General features: G+C 37.0%; 1 pseudogene; it reads left to right on the top strand.

The window, feature by feature from the left end:
- The first annotated feature begins 1,860 nt into the window (after nucleotides 1–1,860).
- Nucleotides 1,861–19,641, top strand: LOC127641275 (cyclin-H-like; annotated as a pseudogene).
- The last annotated feature ends 637 nt before the right edge of the window (nucleotides 19,642–20,278 follow it).

The raw sequence follows: 20,278 nt of genomic DNA, 5'->3' as shown, positions 1-20,278 counted from the left end.
GTGTGTGTGTGTGTGTGTGTGTGTGTGTGTGTGTGTGTGTGTGTGTGTGTGTGTGTGTATAAAAATGTAAATGTTTATTCAAACCTTTTCATAAAATTGTTTACTAAAGCACTCAAGATTGCCCCAGGTTAGCATAAAATTATGCAAATTTTTGAGATTATGGTTTATATTATCCTTGTATATAGGACAAGTGTTTTTCAAGGTGAGGTTGCATGATGCATGAAGAGGATAAAAGCATGCTATAATTAGACATTGGCTATATCAGAATGCATTTCATTAATGAAGAACCAATAAACAAACCCTATAAATTAATAAAATATATTCTACCCAGCCCAAGGATATCTTGTGTGATGGCAGTCTTGTAAAGGTAGGTCTCATGCATTAAGATTTCTGGTAAATGGCAGATGGCGAACTTATTATGTTTGATATTAAAATAAATTGTTGACCATCAAAGGGACTGTTCAAAAGTGAAAATTCTGTCATAATTTACTCACCCCCATTTTGTTTCAAACCCCTTTGACTTTCTTTATACATTGAAATTGAATGGTGGCTGAGGATACAGACAGTCTAACAGCTCCTGTTGTGTTCCACAGAAGAAAGTCAGTCATACTGGTCTGGAACAATATGAGGGTAATTTTGGTGTAAATTATCCATTTAAGTTACAATGTGGAATGGTCATAAACATTCGAGATTGGAGATTGAAAGAGCCTAACCTAAATTGTAACTGTGTGTTGGGGTTTAGACATGAACATCTCAAAGTAAAAACATGTTAAAATAGTCCAACTAATTGAAGACTGAAAGACTTTAGTTCAAGACATGGCACATTTGATCAGCCCTCCAGGTCTACTCCAACATAACAATATTCTCAGTAAGAGTGATGGACTTTTGCCCCGACCCAAGGTTTTGGGCCTCTCGATTGAATGAGTGGAGATGCAGGGGCAGTTGATGCAGGCGCCTTGGCCCCTGAATAATCCCTTATGTATCCCCACAGTTCCTTTTCACTCTATACCTCAGCTTTTCCCCTTCCCTTGTTTCCCCTCACTGTCCTCCCCACCCTGGCTGTGCACCGGCAGGTAAGAACTCCGATCAGCCCGCCACTCACACTCCGGGGTGACGGATTAGTACACATCCACCCACTGCTCGCTTTCATCCTTTGCCAGTAGTCGGTTAGGGGGCTCGTCCAAAATAGGAATGCTTTCTCCTCTGGCCCTTCCCCCCTTCTCGCCTCACCTCGATGAGGTGGCTTGGGGTGTGGGGTGGGTGAACAAACCAAGTGGCATGAAAAGGAGGGGAATGGGGGAGGGGCGCCAAGAAGCCGGAGGGAAAAAAGCGAACATTGTCCTTTTCAAATGGATGGGAAACGATTCAGGGGGATTTGCTGGCAATTATACAGTGCGGGGCTAATCAATTCAGACTATTCTGTCCATAGAGTGGACTGATCCAATAGAACAAAATGTCTGTCAGCAGGAGAGGTACCTGAGAATTGGGTCTGCTTGGTGTAAGGAGCATGGGGCAATACCTCACCCTCCTGAACAGTACCAGGGCATATTGGCTGGCTATGAACTTATTAGCCAGAGGATTAAGGGGGGAAAGCAAGTGCTCAAGGGGGACACCACAAACCCTTTACTTCAGAGCTCAGGGGTCTTAATCAGAATCTAATCAGAAAATGATGATACCATTAAAAAGACCTAAAAAAAAAAAACTCCACATACTTCGAAAGGGATGGTACTTTATCATGTTCCATCTGTGCTCAAAAACACAACACATCAAATCCTTGTTTCGCTTAAAAAGGGATCAGATTGTCTAGTATATTCAAGACCAGTGCGCACACAAGGAGCTTCTTCATAGGACTTTGATGTGATGAGGCGGGTGACAGGTGATCTTCGGCCCTTTCATGACTGTCAGCAAGGCTCCATGGCTTGGACAACCTCTCATCGCCTAGAGACAGTCAACAACCTGCTTTCAATGAGCTTGAGGAACCTGAAGAGGCTCAATCTGGTGCCTCCGCAAGATGAGGCTCTATCTGATTCCCCTTGGTTCCAGAACAGGGTCAATAGGGTCTCAGTGTGAAGAGGATGAACTATGGATCCTTTCATGATTCATACCACAAACTAAGGACTTCATAATGGGAATGGAACTAGAACCACCTGGTGTTTCGGATCAGGCTGTGGATTATGGATCAAAAAGACCTTAAAGACACCAACATAGAGCACATCTTGAGGTGGACAAAGCTTTGGCACGTTACTCTATCCTTTGCTTTTTCCTTCATCTGCCACATATTTTTTCCTTTCTGTTTTTTTCTTGTTTCTCCTCACTCTATTGTGCATCTCTGTCAACACTGGGATTTTTTTGTATTCACTCTCGCTCTGATGTCTCTCTCTCTTTTTTTCTCTCTACTCTCCTCCCCACCCTTCTTCAAATGAATGTAGACTGGCTGTTAAAACAAGAGGTTCTTGAGCTTTGTATAATGGGGAATCATACATCATGTTGATGTTTATTTTTCAACCTTTTCTTTTTTGCCCTGGAGGTCAACTTTTTAAGGATTATTTAATGAACAGCAGAGAGGTCGCTCCTTAATGAGTATAGATCTCAACAGGGCTTAGAAAATCTCAGTCATACTCATCTGCTACATGACGTTGGGGTTATTAACTTCAGAGGACTGCATCTTCACTGGCTTCTCTTGAAACTTCAAGGGGAATCATAGAACACACCTCTACCAACGTAAACATAAAGACAATGCCATTCCTCCATCTCCCTTCACACGTAAACACAGGATGAAAATAGATGATGGCCCTGCTGTCACAAATTGAAATAAAAGTCCTTGACGTGATCAGGGCTGTCATTTATTGCAATTTTTGCTCATGAAATCTAGCTCATATTTTCTTACAAATATAGGCCTCCATTGCACCTTTTAACCTTTACTGTCTTTTTATAGGATGACTTCAAAGGATTGTCTTTGACAAAAGAGCCACGGGCTAGACCTCTATTGTGTGTCTAAGCATAATTGAAAGCCTCTTCTTATAGTGACTGGACAATTAATGTACTAACTTTTAACATCAAAGTCCCCTCTATAGCATGTAATGCTGAAGACAGTCCAGATCAACAGGCTTTGAACCCTATAGATTCATCCCAAGCTTTTGTGACATTAAACCTCTGACTTACAGCCAATGCATCTCTACACCATAATGTTAAATGACCAAAGAGGGTGCTCGGTTGGTAATGAACCACATCCATTCTAGTCTTGTGTGGCCAGATTAATTTAACCAAATCAAGTTGGTTCACATCTCCTGTCTACAAGTATTTTAATTAAACCCATCATATATCAATCAGTGACAGGACATTCTGCATTTATCTAAAGCACTACAGTCAATCTCGCCTGCTAATGTACATTGATCTGTGTACAGTAAGTTCAGGCAGGTTTGGGAAAGTGATTGTGTTCTTATGCGATGGGTTTGGAGGGTACTGGATGAAAGAAGTCGTTGACGCCCAGACACTCTCACACCGTGACGGACACACTGAGGACTCCTGCCGACCCCTCCTCTTTCCTCTTGGTGCTGTCAGCTTGGGTCAGTCTACTGTCAGTGTGGCTATGTTTGTGTGAAGTGCCGTGGCATCACGTCTGCCTGTCAGTGTGTGATAGCATGCCTGGAGGTGACCACAGGGTTGTGGGTGTACCATCCTCTCCCTCACCCCTCTGGTTGCAACTGACATTGCCCATCCATTCTTTTCCAATGGGTTTTTCAATCACCATAAGCATAAGAGAGATAAATCACACATTATTGCTAGTCTTTAACTACAGATTAGAAGATTTCCTTTTAGAAATGTTGTTGTGCAATCTCAAAGGATAAAACACCAAAGACTTGGCCACATATAAGATATAATTTTTCTCAATATTGATAGGTATTAAAAAAAATGCTTGTCTTTAAAAAAGGGATTCAGCCATAATTAAGATTATGCAAATATTATATCTGTTAATTGAGAAATTATGTTAGCCTAAACATTGAGATTATTTCTATGCATTATTTACATAATGTATATTAATCTTGATTATATATTATTATCTGTTCATGTTCTAATACGATTTACTGTATGTTCTTTATATTTGGGGTCCCAGAGACCCCTATGCTGTCCTTGTATTAATAATAGAAAAATAATAATCTTCTGACTAATGCAACACCCACTTGACAGATATTATTGAAGACTAAACAAATATGTTGTATCACAAAGCAAACATACCTTTTTTTCTAAAAGGTGAATGTTTGGGTCAATTTGAAAATACAACCAAGTATAAAGGGCTATTTAAAAATATAACTGACAGGAATGTTCTGCTATACTGTGTACACCAATGAGGGTGTATTAGCATGTGAACATTTAATCATGTTTTAAAAGTCATGTACATGTTTTTAAGGAGGACATTTAAAGCATTTATAATTTTGGTCATAAGTCATTTGTCTTAAGATATCATGTAAAGAAACATCATGCAGCGTCAAACTAATATTTAAAGGTTAAGTGTGTAATAAAGGGATTATATAGATATATCATGCTAGAAAACAAAACTTAATATGTCCATCAAAATGGAGAAAAATAAATAGTGTATTGCAATGCTATTCATTTAAAGTGCATACTAGTCACTGAGACAATTCCATGTAATCTCCCACCCCAATAATTTGCTTTGATTTTAACATCCATTGGGCTAACAAAAAAAAAAAAAAAAATATATATATATATATATATATATATATATATATATATATATATATATATATATATATATATATATATATATATAAATATTTTTGATGCACAGTATTTTTTAATTGTACACGTGTACTGTACACAACATTTTAAAATTACCACCAGAAGAGGGTATAGCTGAAAATCCAGAGTAAAGGTGATCCAGGTAAACAGGATGATAGAGTGCTGATCAAAGCTTTAGTGAGTATAATTGTCATGTAGGATGTCACCAAAAGGTTACGATGCCATACCTTCTTTCTCGCATCCCTTTTCTTACACTCACATCAATAATTACTCTCCCATGTCTACCATGTCACTCAACAAACACCAAACACTGCATGGAGGATGAGGCAGGTAAATAAAAAATACAACTGTAATTTGAAGTTTAACGCTTATTGAATGACAAATAGGAGCCCTGTTAACACACTGATAATAGAATCGATTTGCACACTAAGCACCACTTAAACTCTACCAAACAAGTGAACCTGTCATCCCATACAAATCACAAACTTCCCACATTTATGATGAAAATCAACAAGGTGTAAATTCTATGATTTTGCTATTTTATGTTGTTTATTGCAGCAAATATATGAAATATTAAGAAAAAAATAGGTCAAAGTTGACCAGGTGAAAATGTCTTTCATTCATAAACAACCATCCTAAGCAAAATACTTTACTACCAGAAGAAAGAAAGAACGAGGAAGGAAGGAAGAAAGAAAGAAAGAAAGAAAGAAAGAGGAAGGAAGGAAGGAAGGATGAGGGAGAGAGGAAAAGAAAGAAAGAAAGAAAGAAAGAAAGAAAGAAAGAAAGAAAGAAAGAAAGAAAGATAATGAGTCCAGATTTATCCAGGAAATCTCAGAATTAATCAGCAAGTAAACCATTGCGTTAAAGCTTATAAAAGACATATTTTCCTCTTGCTGTCTGTCTGTCTTTCTCTCTCACACACATTCACCATACACAAGAAACAAAAGCTAATTGAAGCCTACTGTTAAAAGGATTTAACATTTTAAGAAGGGCTTGTACAGCTTTTGTTGATTTAGATTTTGCACCATCTACAAATGGGTTCATAGGAAGATGTTTAATCAGGTAGGAAACTACAGACAGAAAGAGGTGGGACGGGGTATTGTGTTAGCTTGAAAGCAGAGCCAAAAGGGGCGTCTTTTCACATTTCTTTACTTTCACCTGCTGGGATCCATTTGGTCTCTTTCAAGAAGAAAATGGTGAATGCAATGAGTAAAGAAAGAAAGACAGAAGAGTAGCCCATAAAGGCCAATAGCTTAATCAACAGCCTCTTTTAATCACAGTAGTTCCAGACTTCACTGGTGGATTATAATAATTTGAACTCTGTCCTCTCTGGTATAGTTAGAAATACATAAACAAGGCAGAGACGAAAAGAGAAAGCAAAGTAAAATATTTCTTGTATCTTGATGTTACTACTTTGCCATGTATGTGGACCTTAAGTTGCATACTAGGGAAAACATGTAGAAATGTAATCAAATCAGATTTAGGCATGTTTTTACGCAAGCCACCCGGTCAAACTATGAGGTCGTTGTGCCATCTTGAGGATGAAGTGGATACAATTGCCATTTCTTTTCTTTCTTTTTTTTAATTTTATTTTGGAATCAATTGCAAAACATAATTGAATGGTATTATGAAACATGAAAATGTATCTATTTTATTAATACTAAATATTTTTGTACTGTATTTTTAACTATGTTTCCTGAGTTTGGAATATAACTAGGACAAGGCATGGGAAATGTTACTGATAAAGATGACAAAGAAACAGTACTGTTAGCTGAGATTGGTATTGTTATTATGATTATTAAACAAATAGTATGTAAATATTGCACAACCTATTTTGGACTTCATGACCACAAGTGGACCATCAGCTATGGTATTATGGTACAGTCTAAAAAAAGAACACACACACACACACACACACACACACACACACACACACACACACACACACACACACACACACACAACCCATAATTTATAAGTAAATTACATGGAATTGTTCTGTGGTAATAAATGGATTTCACATATGCTGCTGTGATCAAAACTTAAATGCATCTATTTATCTTTATTTTCTAAATACCTACATATGAAGACTGCTTAGCTAGTGTTTATCAATGACATGTCATTACAGTGTGCCAACCTACTGCATCCAATTAGCATATATTTGCAGTATATACTTCCTTTTCTAATTTTAATATTTTTGGTATTGATTTAGGGTGAAATATGACATGACAGTTTCATGAAAGGTTTGTGAGAATCACCCTGTTACTCTCACCCCAATTTATCCTGAAAATCAAGTTAATAAGTAAATTGTGTTCAAGATGATGACTAGTTTTCATCTCATTGTTAGTAAGCCCTGCATGCCCTAAAAAAGACAGCCCAGTAAAACAGCAGTCTGTTTTGAGACACTGTATCAACACTCTGAAGGCTATCAGGAAAATAACATTTCCAAATGTAAAGGCTACATAAGAAATGTAATGCTCTCCACACATACGCACATAAGAAAAAAGCCATTTCGAAACATACCAAACATCATACACATAGACACATACTCTCTCACACAGCACACATAAGACAGGGTCAGGAACCCAGAACATTGTGAAGACAGGTCATACATTACTCCGCCAGGTTTGTACATGCATCTGTGCCTTGAGAGAGCACTGGCTATTTGGAGAGCTTCAGACATGGCACATTTATAAAAGGGTCATTCTGCAAGCTTTGCGAGGGCTGTGTACAGTGAAAGATTGGATTTTCACATGAATGCTTGCACTCTCAGGCACTATCACTGTGAGATAGCCTTTGAATGGTAGATCTCAATTTCTGATTGCTGTCTGATTATCTATTCACCTCTAGCTATATTGACAGTATTGAGAAGTGTATCAGAATGAGAGATATCAGAATGAGAGTGGGCACAATTTAGATTTGGCGGCACAAGAGTGTCCACTTATAAATTATCACTTGCTGCAGTAATGAGATTTTGAAATGCTCAGTAATAACAGACTTAAAATAAATTCATCTTTACACAATCAAACGTTTTTAATTACACCTACTCTAAAAATCTGTTAAAAGTTGAAGAGAGTTAATCTATAACGTTGTTCCAAACCAGTGTGACTTACTTTCTTCTGTGGAATGCAAAAGGAGATGTTGGGCAGAATGCTCTGGACTGGCAGCTTCAGTCACCATTCACATTCATTGCTTCATTTTTCCATACAATGCAAGGGAATGCTGACTAAGGATTTCATTCTACCTAACATCTCTTTTTGTGTTTCACAGATAAAAGAAAGTCATACAGGTTTAGAACAACATTATATGTTGAGTAAATTATGACAGAATTTCCAGTTGCATGTGTGAACTATCCCTTTAAGAGAGAATTCGAGAAATATGCAACAAAAACAGAGGTGACCATTATCAATGAAGTTCATCCATGCAACTATACTATGAGCTTCATATTTTTTTAATTCTGGAACATTGAACCCTAAAGTGGGTCTCTGCGTCTCATTCAGATATTTATTTTACAGCTAGGGATGCCCTGAATGCAGGAAACAAAATGGATGCAAAATTAAGCTAAGGAACCCAGACAGAGCCCAACTAAATGAGATGTCTGGACAGGACCCGTGATGTGTGGGAGTAGCTGTATAGGGGAAGAATGCCCAGTGCCAACTTGCGACATTTTGATCTCCACACTTGAATTCACAGGCATACATATTCCCATGCTGACTGACAGTGAAGACTAATACGCTTCCACACCCATGCTTAAACACACATTTGGTTATTGCAGGCAGCATGATCTGGGTGGCAACACTAACACTATGCATGGTGCTATGACGCCATTACTGCCTAGTGCAATGAGGAACACAAGCCAATAGCATCTTGCATTCTTCTAAAATGTGCTATGAGAATATTTAGTCAGCTTGTTGTCTTTTTTGTTTTTCTCCAATTCATTTTAGCAGTTGTTGTTTTGCCGTTGCTCTCTGTATATACTCTGTAATATTTCCAATCATTTGTTTTACGTGTTGAACGGTGTTCCTGACTCAAATCGTCAATTTTTTTTTTCCATTTTGAAATTGTAAGTAAGCTATGAATACATTACGTCTCTTGATAGCACATAGCACAGTTCCATCCGGCCTGCAAGTAAAATAGAGATTTGATGAGGTCATGTGATTTAGTAGTTGTTTGCTTCATGTAGAGAGCTGCACTTGTCCATATTGTAGCAGCTAATATCTCAACAGCCCTCCGTCGGTGTCCATGGCAACGGGCGAGAGAAAATGAAAGGAGGAAATTAAATCATGCTGTCATGGGGGTGCATGCATTAATTTTGCATAAAGTGTGGATGATATGTGAATGCCCGGGCTTGCCTTTGTTCCATGCCAGTGTCTGGTACACATCCAGATATATGACAAATTGGAAACCAAAAACTTCTGTTTCGGATCAGTTATTTTTTTATAAAAAAAGAAAATTAAATTAAATAAAACGTTAAAATACTGATTTTCAATTACTCTCAAAAAACAAATTAAAATGTGTTGTTCTGTGGGGAAAAACACCCTCTTAGGAACAAAAAAGAACTGAGCAGTTTGCTAATATTATGCAAGGCAACAAGACAAGCATTAATAAATATTCCAGGTTCAACTGACAGCATTTGTGACACAAATGATTACCACAAAATATATTTATACTCGTCCCTCCTTTTCTTAAAATAAATAAATAATCATGGTTACAGTGAGGCACTTAAAATGGAAGTGATGGGGCCAGTTATTGGAGGGGTTAAATACAGAAATGTGATCCTTAAAATTTTATAAAAGCACTTACTGTAGATTAATCATTTTGTTAAATCTTTGACCATATTAAGTATTTCATACTGATGGCAACGAAGTTGTAGAATTGGATATAACTTTACACAGAAAAGGTTGGTCAGCATGTTTTTCACACTAATATCTTGTTAAAATGCATATTGCTTATTTATAAATGTCTTTTGGCTATTGTTTAGCAATTATTTAAATGCTTATGGTTGTCCCCATTCACTTCGATTGTAAGTGCCTCACTTTAACCAACATTTTTGCTTTTTTAAAGGAAAGGAGGGACAGGGGAGCATGGGTAGCTCAGCAAGTATTGACGTTGACTACCACCCCCGGAGTCACAAGTTTGAATCCAGCCAGGTCTCATAAGCAACCACATTGGCCAGGTTGCTAGGGAGGGTAGAGTTATAAGGGGTAACCTCGCTCTCAATGGGGCACAAGGTAAGCTGTGCTTGGATTGCATGAGAGTAGCATGAGCCTCCACATGCTGTGAATCTCCACGTTGTCATGCACAGTGAGCCACATGATAAGATGTGTGGATTGTCTGTCTCAGAAGCAGAGGCAACTGGGACCTGTCCTCCACCACTCGGACTGAGGTGAGTAACTGCCACCATGAGGACCTAGTAAGTAGAGGGAATTGGGCATGCCAAAATGGCAAGAAAAGGGGGATACAATTTGAAAGAAAATAAAAAAATAAAAGAGGAACAAGTCTAAATATTTTTTTTGTGGTAATCTCCTTTATGCCACAAATATTCTGGATTTAATTTAACTTGAATTAAACCCAGAATATTACTTAAAATATAAACAGAGTATATATGCAGTAAATATTCAACTTATTCAATCTCTTACATAATGACAGATGAACAAAGAGAGGAACAAAGTATTTGTCTGTAAAAAAATAAAATGTTCATCATGTGACAAAAGAAGACTAGTAACGTACAAATATACATACAACGGATATCTAAGATACTGCACTCACTAGAGTGGATGAGAAGTGCTATAGGATATACATTTACATAACTGAAAACATTTACATAATATATATAGCACCGAACTGAATGAGTCCAGGATCTGTAGATTCAGAAGTGAAATTATGTTGATGAGTTGACAGTTGTTAAGATAGGCCTCAACGGATCATTTAAATGGGTGTTCCCATAATATGTATGAGCTATTTTGTAGAACATGTAACTTATAGTCAATCATGTTCATGGGTAATGTTGACTAGCAATATGCAAGTAAAATCTACTGTTAGCTAGAGCATTTTGAAATCTCTATTGTGGGTAGGGTCATTGCCACGCATCACTCCTTCAGGTTGAGCCAATGAAAATTACTTTAAATATCTACACAAGGCATGTTTATTAGAGCCTATTGATTTGCTTGGAAATCAACAAGGAACATCAGCACAATAATATCAGACTTCTTTCTTTCATATTATTGGCATTAGGGTACACAGTGGCAGTTGTTCATCATAGCAACAGTTATTTCTATCAATCTGCATCATCAATTTTGCCAATCCTGGACATTGATTTATTTATAACCATCAATGTGTATAATTTGTAAAGAATTATGGACAGAAATACTGATTGAAGGTATATAAGCTGAAGTCTCTTTCCTACGACTGTTCTCAGACACAAGTACAAGCCAACACACCTGGTTAACAATATACTCAAAGTCATCTGACAGAATCTATTTAGTTTCTAAGAATAAAACCCCTGACACCTTTCTCTTCTCCATTTATACTAATACAGACAAAACATCAAGCTGTAAAATTCCATGGCAACCCAAAGTCAGCCTTTCTGAGCTGGGCTCTGATGGATTCAGAAACTATGAGATTTTAATTCAACCAACGCACTTGATAATAATATGAACCGCTATTTAGTTTTGTAATTGGCATAATAATATTTTTTTTTTCATGATGCACCAATTTGCCAGTGTGTCTTCCCAGCTGTCTATAGCTACAACAGAGCTTGGGTCTCATCAATAATGAAAGAAAACATCATGTTTATGCAATTCACACAATGACAGAGCACTGGTACATGATAGTAATTGTATCCACATTACTTACATGATCCCTACAGCATACAACAGTCTGTCTCAAAGTCTGTCTCTAAAATCTCAAAGTCATGAAAAGCTGACACAAGTATATAGGCAAATAAACATTTATATATATATATATATAGATAGATAGATAGATAGATAGATAGATAGATAGATAGATAGATAGATAGATAGATAGATAGATAGATAGATAGACAGATAGATAGATAGATGGATGGATAGATATTGACAGTATTAAGAAACACTTTATATATATATATATATATATATATATATATATATATATATATATATATATATATATATATATATATCAGAATAAAATATACTAAAGAGTATTAAAAATACTCACCTTTTGATTCTGTTTTGTGCAGGCTCTTATCGCTTCATGGTAGCACAGCACTCAGGAAAAATAACTGTAGTGCCATGATGGCGATATGCAAATTAATGGATCACACCGAACACAAGGGCATTTATTATTCATAAATTACTCATGTTTATGCAAATTAGGTTACACAGCGGTACTCAACTAGGTGGCTGGTAATTATTCTGTAGAGCAGCTATAGGCTTCGGTGGTTTGCTCGGCTTTTTAAAAACAAATATTTTGTGTTTTCATGGTTATTTGGTTAGAAAAGAGAGGAGAGAAGTGTCAACGGTACGGTATTCTTTATTAACTGCTTTGGTAAAAAAAATAAAAAATACACCGAATGTTAGGCTAGATATACAAGATAATTAAAATGTTCTCTTTTCACAAAATGTACTTGAACTCTAGAACCATATAAAACATGAAATTAGGAATCTTACAAAATGTGATACACATCAATGATATTATAATAAAAGCTGCATAAAAAATAATAATACTTTGAATACCACACATTTCAAACATAAATGTAGGCTATTATAAACACCGGCGCCCCCATGTGGCCATTTGAGAGAGCGCATTTGGCAACTGTACAAAAGTGAGCCAGGTAACTTCGTTTTGTAAAACCTTTTGAAACAACACAAAGATCCAAACTCAGGATGACCAATGTCACTAAGGAACAGTTCACCCAAAAATAAAAGTTCTCTAATTTTTTACTCGCCATCATGCCACCCCAGATGTGTATGATGTCTTTCTTCTGCAGAGCACAAAAGATTTTTGGAGGTATATTTCATCTCTATCATACAATCCATACAATACAAGTGAATGGTGACCAAAACGTTTAAGTTCCAAAAAGTATATAAAGGCAGCATAAAAGTAATCCATACGACTTCATTGGTTAAACCCACATCTTCTGAAATCTAATCAGTTTTGGTTAATAACAGACCAAAGTTTAACAAATTTTTCTCTGTACATCTTGCAATGCAGTCTCTCAACACAATCAAGATTTCAAGCTTGAAAACACTTCTTAGTGCCACCAAAGTGCTCTGAGAGTGTGTCAATCTCTAGGAAATGTAATTGAGCTTAAAATCTCGATCGCCATAGAGACGGCTGATGTCAATATTTATATTGAAGGAGTTCGATTTTGGTCTGTTATCACCCAAAACTGATTAGATCGCTTCAAAAAACATGGAGTAAACCACTGAAGGTGTATGGATTACTTTTATGCTGCCTTTGTGTTTTTTGGAGCTTGAAAGTTCTGGTCATCATTCAGTTGCATTATATGGACATACAGAAATATTTTTCTAAAAATCTTTGTTAGTGTTCTGCTGAAGAAAGTTATACACACCTGGGATGGCTTGAGGGTGAGTAAATGATGAGATCATTTTAATTTTTATCTGAAGATTTTTTTTTAAGCCCACGATTAGGCTTGAAAAGTGAGTTGTATTTCCAGGGTCATCGATTTCCTCAAAATATTATCAACCTCTTCTTCAAACTGGTGAAGAAGTTTGAAGTTTCAAAATCCTCTGTAGAGTAAACCAGCTGACACAGTTTTCTTCACCTCCTTAATTTGTTACAGTGATGGAATGGTGACAGGATGTGAAGTCCCACCGATTTCAGCGGTGTCTAGGGGTGGCTCAAACGTTTCAAATTTTGGAACAATGAACTTTGTTCACTTTCATTGTTGGTTTGTTTAGTTACTCTCATGTCATTGAATTGTTCAGTTAAACTTGTGAGATCAGATTCCCATTCATTCTCAGTTTGTTCAAATATTTCATAATCTGAATTTTCCCTTTCAGTTTTGATTCTCAGGATCGTTACATACTTGTTGTCAAATTCATACTCTCATGATTGATTATGTTCATTTTCACCCTCTTGCAGGTCGAGAAGGAACATCTCTCGAATTTCTCCCTCACGGGTCTTAAATCGTTTCAACCAGTTGCTCCTTGCTCTAAAGTTTCGAAAACCCATCATCCTTAGCCAACCGGGCCGCTTTTAAATGAATCATTGAATCAGTTACAATGACACCTTTTTCACATGAGCTATCGATCCACCTCCAGAGTGCAGCTTCAACTTGAGGCGTCTTTGCGAATGCAATGTTTATCCCAGGTTCTACATTTACCATCTCATTTTCAGATTTGGGCTCTTCTGGTAGATTTTTCTGGCTGTTGTTGCCCTCTTTTAGGTCGATGTGGAACTTTTCTCGTATTAATGCCTCCCGGGATTTGACGCGTGTGAACCAGTTGCTCTTTGCCCTGAAGTTTCAGAAACCCATCGCCTTAGGTAGCTGAGTCGCTTTGGAACAGATCATTGAATCATTTACAATGATACCTTTTTCGCACAAGCTATCCATCCACCTCCAGAGTGCTGTTTCGACACATGGCGTCTTCGAGAATGCAAAATCCACCCCATGTATTACGTTTACCACCTCAGCACTATCAGACATGGACCCTTCTGGTGGATTATTCCAGCTGTCGTGGCCTTACTCTGGGCCAATGTGGAACATTGTACGTATTGATGCCTCCCGGCTTTAAAGCGTGTAAACCAGTCGGTGTTCAGTGCTGAAGTTATGGAAACCCATCTGTGCAGCCACTTGGGGCGCTTTTCGCGAATCATTAAATCATCTAGCTTCATACCTTTCTCACAAGCATTATTGACCCACCTCCAAAGTGCAGCTTCAATTGCGTGCGTCCTTGTACAAGTACATTTTTGTTTTGGCGTTGGTCTTTGAAACCATAGCACTGCATTATTTTCAGATGATGACTCTTCTAATGGATTACTTTGGTTGATCTCGAACATCTCTCGTATTACTGTCTCTCTGATTTTAAAGTCTGTCAACCACTTTTTACTGGTCGAGAAAGTACAGGACCCCAATTTTTCAGCCACCTCAGTTGCTTTTTCACAAATCATAACATCATCGACAGCCATGCCGTTTTCACGTGATGTATCTATCCACATCCAGAGTGCAGCCTCGATTTGATGAGTTTTGTCAGATTCAAATGTACTAAAGTTACACATGGCTTTTTTTAACAGTCCTCTTCCAGGGCCGGCAGTAGTTAAGCAAAGTCAGCGAGACATTTAACACATGCACTGCGGCGCTTTGGGACATTTTTAGAGAGTTAATCATATTTCTCGAGAAGACTCTCTTTTTCTTGAATTGTTCTACGGGTATATTTTCTTTTGACCATGTTTTTGTGAATGAGACGAGGAACGCATTCAAGGTCATCAGATAAGCGTCAAGTTGCATGAGCCGCATGTGACAAACTCTCACAACGTTTGAAAACATAAAGATTCATAGTTTATTTTTTTAAATACGTTTGATGTTTGTTCATTCGATCTTTGTTTAACACTAAAAGAACCGTCACTGTGTGCCCAAGATGGTTGCGATTGAAATATTTAACTTTTGAGATGTTGCCTGCCTTGGATGAGATTTAAAAACTGCTTTAGTTGGCGTCCTCGTAATACACCACACTATCTTGAGCAATTGTGCAGTAGTAAAGTAGATGTCTGATTATATTTGCATATTTGTCATACTGTTCTTAAAACTACTTAATGTTGAATCACTTTATTAATTGCGTAACCATTAATGTATTGTTTTATCCACAGCCTTATTCGTGACCATGTTTCACAACAGCTCCCAGAAGAAATTCTGGACTTTTGATTATGAAAAAATTAAGACTAGAAGCAAATCAGAAGTTCTGCTCGAAAGCCCTGTCCAGTGGTAAAGTAAGAAACTGTAACAGGGATTGTTTTACATGCAAGCCAAACGTGACCCTTGAAGAAATTTTGAAACGTGTATAAAATCATGACCACTCACATGAGATGAAGATACCAGTCAGATCAGTAACCTTATTTATTTTATATGGAGAGGGTCCCTATATTGGGGCTGCCATGTTAGGATCACATGACCAGCCGATTACTGCTCATTAATCTTAGTGAGTTAGCAAACCACAATGAGTGCATTTACATGGACATCAGAAAGCTTTGTATTGCGAGAACATGGCATATTGAGAGAAATCTGTGTTGCTGTTTACATGTACCGTATAAGCGGCATACTCTTAAAAAAAAGCAAATGCCAAAAATATTAACAACATGCCATTCAAATTACAATCAGCTTAATTTTAACATGGGCTGACACACAAAAAGAAAATTATATAATATAAGGAAACAAAAAAAAAAGTTTAATATTTAATATAAAAAGTTATAATAGTATAACTATTAGAGCATTTTTCACTTGTAAACTCAATTTGCCCAAGATACAGTTCATCTAGAAAGTATTCACTTTTTCCACATTTTGTTATGGTACACCCTCATTCCAAAATTGATCAAATTCATTATTTTCCTCAAATGTATACAAACAATACCTCATAATGACAACGTGAATGAAGTTTGTTTGAAATCTTTGCAAAAAATGAATGGGGAAAAAAAAAAATCACATGTACATAAGTATTCACAGCCTTTGCTCAATACTTTGTTGAAGCACCTTTGGCACAATTACAGCCTCAAGTCTTTTTGTGTATGATGCTACAAGCTTGGCACACCTATTTTTGGGCAGTTTCTCCCATTCTTCTTTGCAGGACCTCTCAATCTCCATCAGGTTGGATGGGGAGCATTGGTGTACAGCCATTTTCAGATCTCTCCAGAGATGTTCAATCAGGTTCAAGTCTGGGCTCTGGCTGGGCCACTCAAGGACATTCACAGAGTTGTCCTGTAGCCACTCCTTTGTTATCTTGGCTGTGTGCTTGGGGTCTTTGTCCTGTTGGAAGATGAACCTTCGCCCCAGTCTGAGGTCCAGAGCACTCTGGAGCAGGTTTTCATCAAGTATGTCTCTGTACATTGCTGCATTCATCTTTCTCTCGATCCTGACTAGTCTCCCAGTTCCTGCTCCTGAAAAACATCCCCACAGCATGATGCTGCCACCACCATGCTTCACTGTAGGGATGGTATTGGCCAGGTGATGAGTGGTGCCTGGTTTCCTCCAGACTTGATGCTTGCCTTTCAGGCCAAAGAGTTCAATTTATGCTTCATCAGACCAGAGAATTTTGTTTCTCATGGTCTGAGAGTCCTTCCGGTGCCTTTTGGCAAACTCCAGGTGGGATGTCATGTGCCTTTTACTGAGGAGTGGCTTCCGTCTGGCCACTCTACCATACAGGCCTGATTGGTGGAGTGCTGCAGAGATGGTTGTTCTTCTGGAAGGTTCTCCTCTCTCCACAGAGAAATGTTGTAGCTCTGTCAGAGTGACCATCGGGCTCTTGGTCACCTATCCACCTATCCTTGGTCACCTTTTCTACATTCAATTTGTAGAAACATCTCAAAGATGATCAGTGGAAACAGGATGCACCTGAGCTCAATTCAAAGTCAAAAGGAAGCCTCTCATTCTATATGGTTCACACACCCATGAGAAGGCCTCGCTTCAAAACCAACCTCATCATTCATACAGACAATAACTATCCGATCTTACAGGGGTCCAAAACATAGACGAATGAACATTCGACCAAGAGCCAAGAACCAAGTAAAACAAAGAATGCAAGGAAACAAAAAGACACACAACTACATCTCTAATCTTGGTTCAAAGTGCTGGTGTATTAGTTAAATACTTTGTGTAATCCGATAGCAAATCAACGTAGACTCAAATAAGTATAAATGGTTCTTCAGGCATTGTCAACAGACTTCATGAAGTTAATTTCCACTGTATTGATCATTTATTTCACATTCTGTCTCATGTATATAGGTGTTAGATTAGATTTATGTTTAAAATAGCAATAAAGTTTGTCTGTATTCAAAGATAATTTGACTGGTTTTGATAAAAAATCTCATCCCTGTTTGTAAAAGATTTCACTTCAAAACTGTGCCTAAATACATGTGATATTATTTTCAGTAAGCAATGAGAATAATATTACTCCAATAATTCAATTAATCATAATTCCCTTATTAAAGCTAACTCCTTTTTTTAGTAGAAATTGTGAGCGGATACAACAAGACGTTGTATTACGATTTTAATGGTGGAGAATTTTATTCCAACAAATGATCTAGTTATTTGTCCTATATCTAATTTATAATGGTTGTCGAACACAACTAATTCCATTATTTATTTCATTACATAATAATATAGAATAAGGACAGTTTAATTTAGTTCATAGCTCACATATTTCTAGACCCTAAATTCCCTTACATATGATGGTGTGAGAATGAGGGCACTTTAACGGTTCCCTTCTAAATTTAGCTCACCAAATTCCCTTACATCATCTTCCAGGGCACATCTTGTATGTATTTTCAAAGATTTTATTTGAACAACACTTTAATGGAGTATAATCCTCGGACCGTGTAACAGCGATGTGGAATCAGTGATTTACAAGATCTGGAATTAAAGTATATGAGACTTTCATGTTCTGTCTTTCAATCACCACTTATCTTTACAGGTTGACGTGCATATCTGTCCTGTAAAGTGGATGAGTTTAATGTGTCCAGCTCTCAGTTTGTGGGCAACCTTCAGGAATCCCCTACAGGAGAGGTCTCTAGAACAGATTCTTGAGTATGAGCTCCTCCTTATCTATCAGCTCAATTTCCATCTGGTTGTTCACAATCCTTATAGACCCTTAGAGGGCTTTCTGATTGACTTGAATGTGAGTCAGATTGAACTTCACTTCTACTTGCTGAAAGTTGTTCTCAACATCTTGGGAAGGTCAGTAATTGATTGAGCAGGTCTTGTATCACCCTGAAGGGGTTTATTTTGCAATTGTGACCAGCTGACTGTGCAGTATCCAATTTATTACATGGCTACTTGCAAAATATATAATTAAGTGGACATGAAATATTAACTGATATTATATATTTTTTGTGTGATCAAAACATAGTGCAACTATGTAGGAAATCAGCTGCCTGTGACAACAGTCATTTATACAGTTTATTGTTCATTGTATTAAAATATCTGACAACAAAATGCTGCGATTGACCAGTCAGAATCAAGTATTTAAGAGAGTTGTATAATAAGGAAGGTTTATTAATTTACTGAAGTTACTATGTTCAGCTGAATGATTTTTGTGTGAAAGGACCTTTATCAGTCCAAAAGTAAGTTACTAAATGGTTTCTTTCTCAGACCAGATACCCATTGTTGGAGAACCCAGAAATGAAGACTTTCTCAACAGAGCATCGATTACAGATGCAGGACTCCGCTTCTCTCCAGCTCAGATTGCTCTCATTGCTAGCCTTAAGATTGAGTTTTTTCAGCATTCAAAGATTCTGACAGCGGAGATGGCAGGACATAGAAAATGTTTTTTTTTTTTACATTTACAGATATTTGCCCTAATATATGGGGCTTAAGAAGGACAAGGAGACACAATCAAAGATGTATGATTCAATGAGACGTATTTTGTCTTCTTTTTTTACTTTCAGGCAGACTGTTAAAATGTCAGAAGATAAGAGATGACTTGGAACACATCAGCAAAATTGTCATAATAGGTCTCAGATTTTTAATGGGTCTGTCTGGTAAATAGTGCTCTATAATTCTATCAATTTTTTATTTTTTTTTGTGGGATATTTAGCTTATAAAAGATGTTTTGCTGTGAAATGCATTAAAAAAACTAAAGGAGAACTATTAGTAACCTTGCATTCTTTCACCCCCAAACTCACCTCAGGGTCTGATTAGTTTTAGCAGACTTTGAGTAACCAATTAAATCCTATCCCTCTCATACCCATCTATCCAGCTGCAACAGAGGAGGAATTCATTCAGTACTTTTACATAAATTTTAAAAGTCCATACCTGCAAACAGAATCTGCAAAGGATTCATACTGAATTTGTGACAAACTTGTGAGTACAGTCAAGTAAACAAACTTATAGCTTTAATTATGGAAAAAGAGTGATGGCAAAGTACCTACAGTTCTGGGCAGAGGAAGGTGTCTATTTAAAAAACACACCAAACTAATGATAGAAAGAGATATATTTAGCTGGGGTAGTCACTTTTTTTAAAAAAATTTTTAATAAAATATACAAAATTAAAATACACAAACTACCTGAAATAAAAAAAAAAATAATTACATCTGTGTCATGCTGCTTCACAGATCTGCTGGGTCATAAAATGCAGCTATATGTCCTTTTAAAGAATTTGTTTTTTTTTTTTGGACAATAATAATACCATGTTTTTTGGGCGTGAACATATACCAAAGTACCATGGTATTGCTATCCGATACCATCACTGTGCAATGGTACCACCATAGTACTTTTTTGTAAGGGGATCAGGGATTACCTGACAATGTAACATGTTTAATTGTTTAAAAAACAAACAAAAAATAATTTTGTTGACTCATCTAATAA

The sequence above is a fragment of the Xyrauchen texanus genome, chromosome 4, assembly GCF_025860055.1.
Source record: "Xyrauchen texanus isolate HMW12.3.18 chromosome 4, RBS_HiC_50CHRs, whole genome shotgun sequence".
NCBI lineage: Eukaryota > Metazoa > Chordata > Actinopteri > Cypriniformes > Catostomidae > Xyrauchen > Xyrauchen texanus.
The sequence above is the reverse complement of the archived record's forward strand: the minus strand, read 5'-3'. Positions and strand labels throughout refer to the sequence as shown.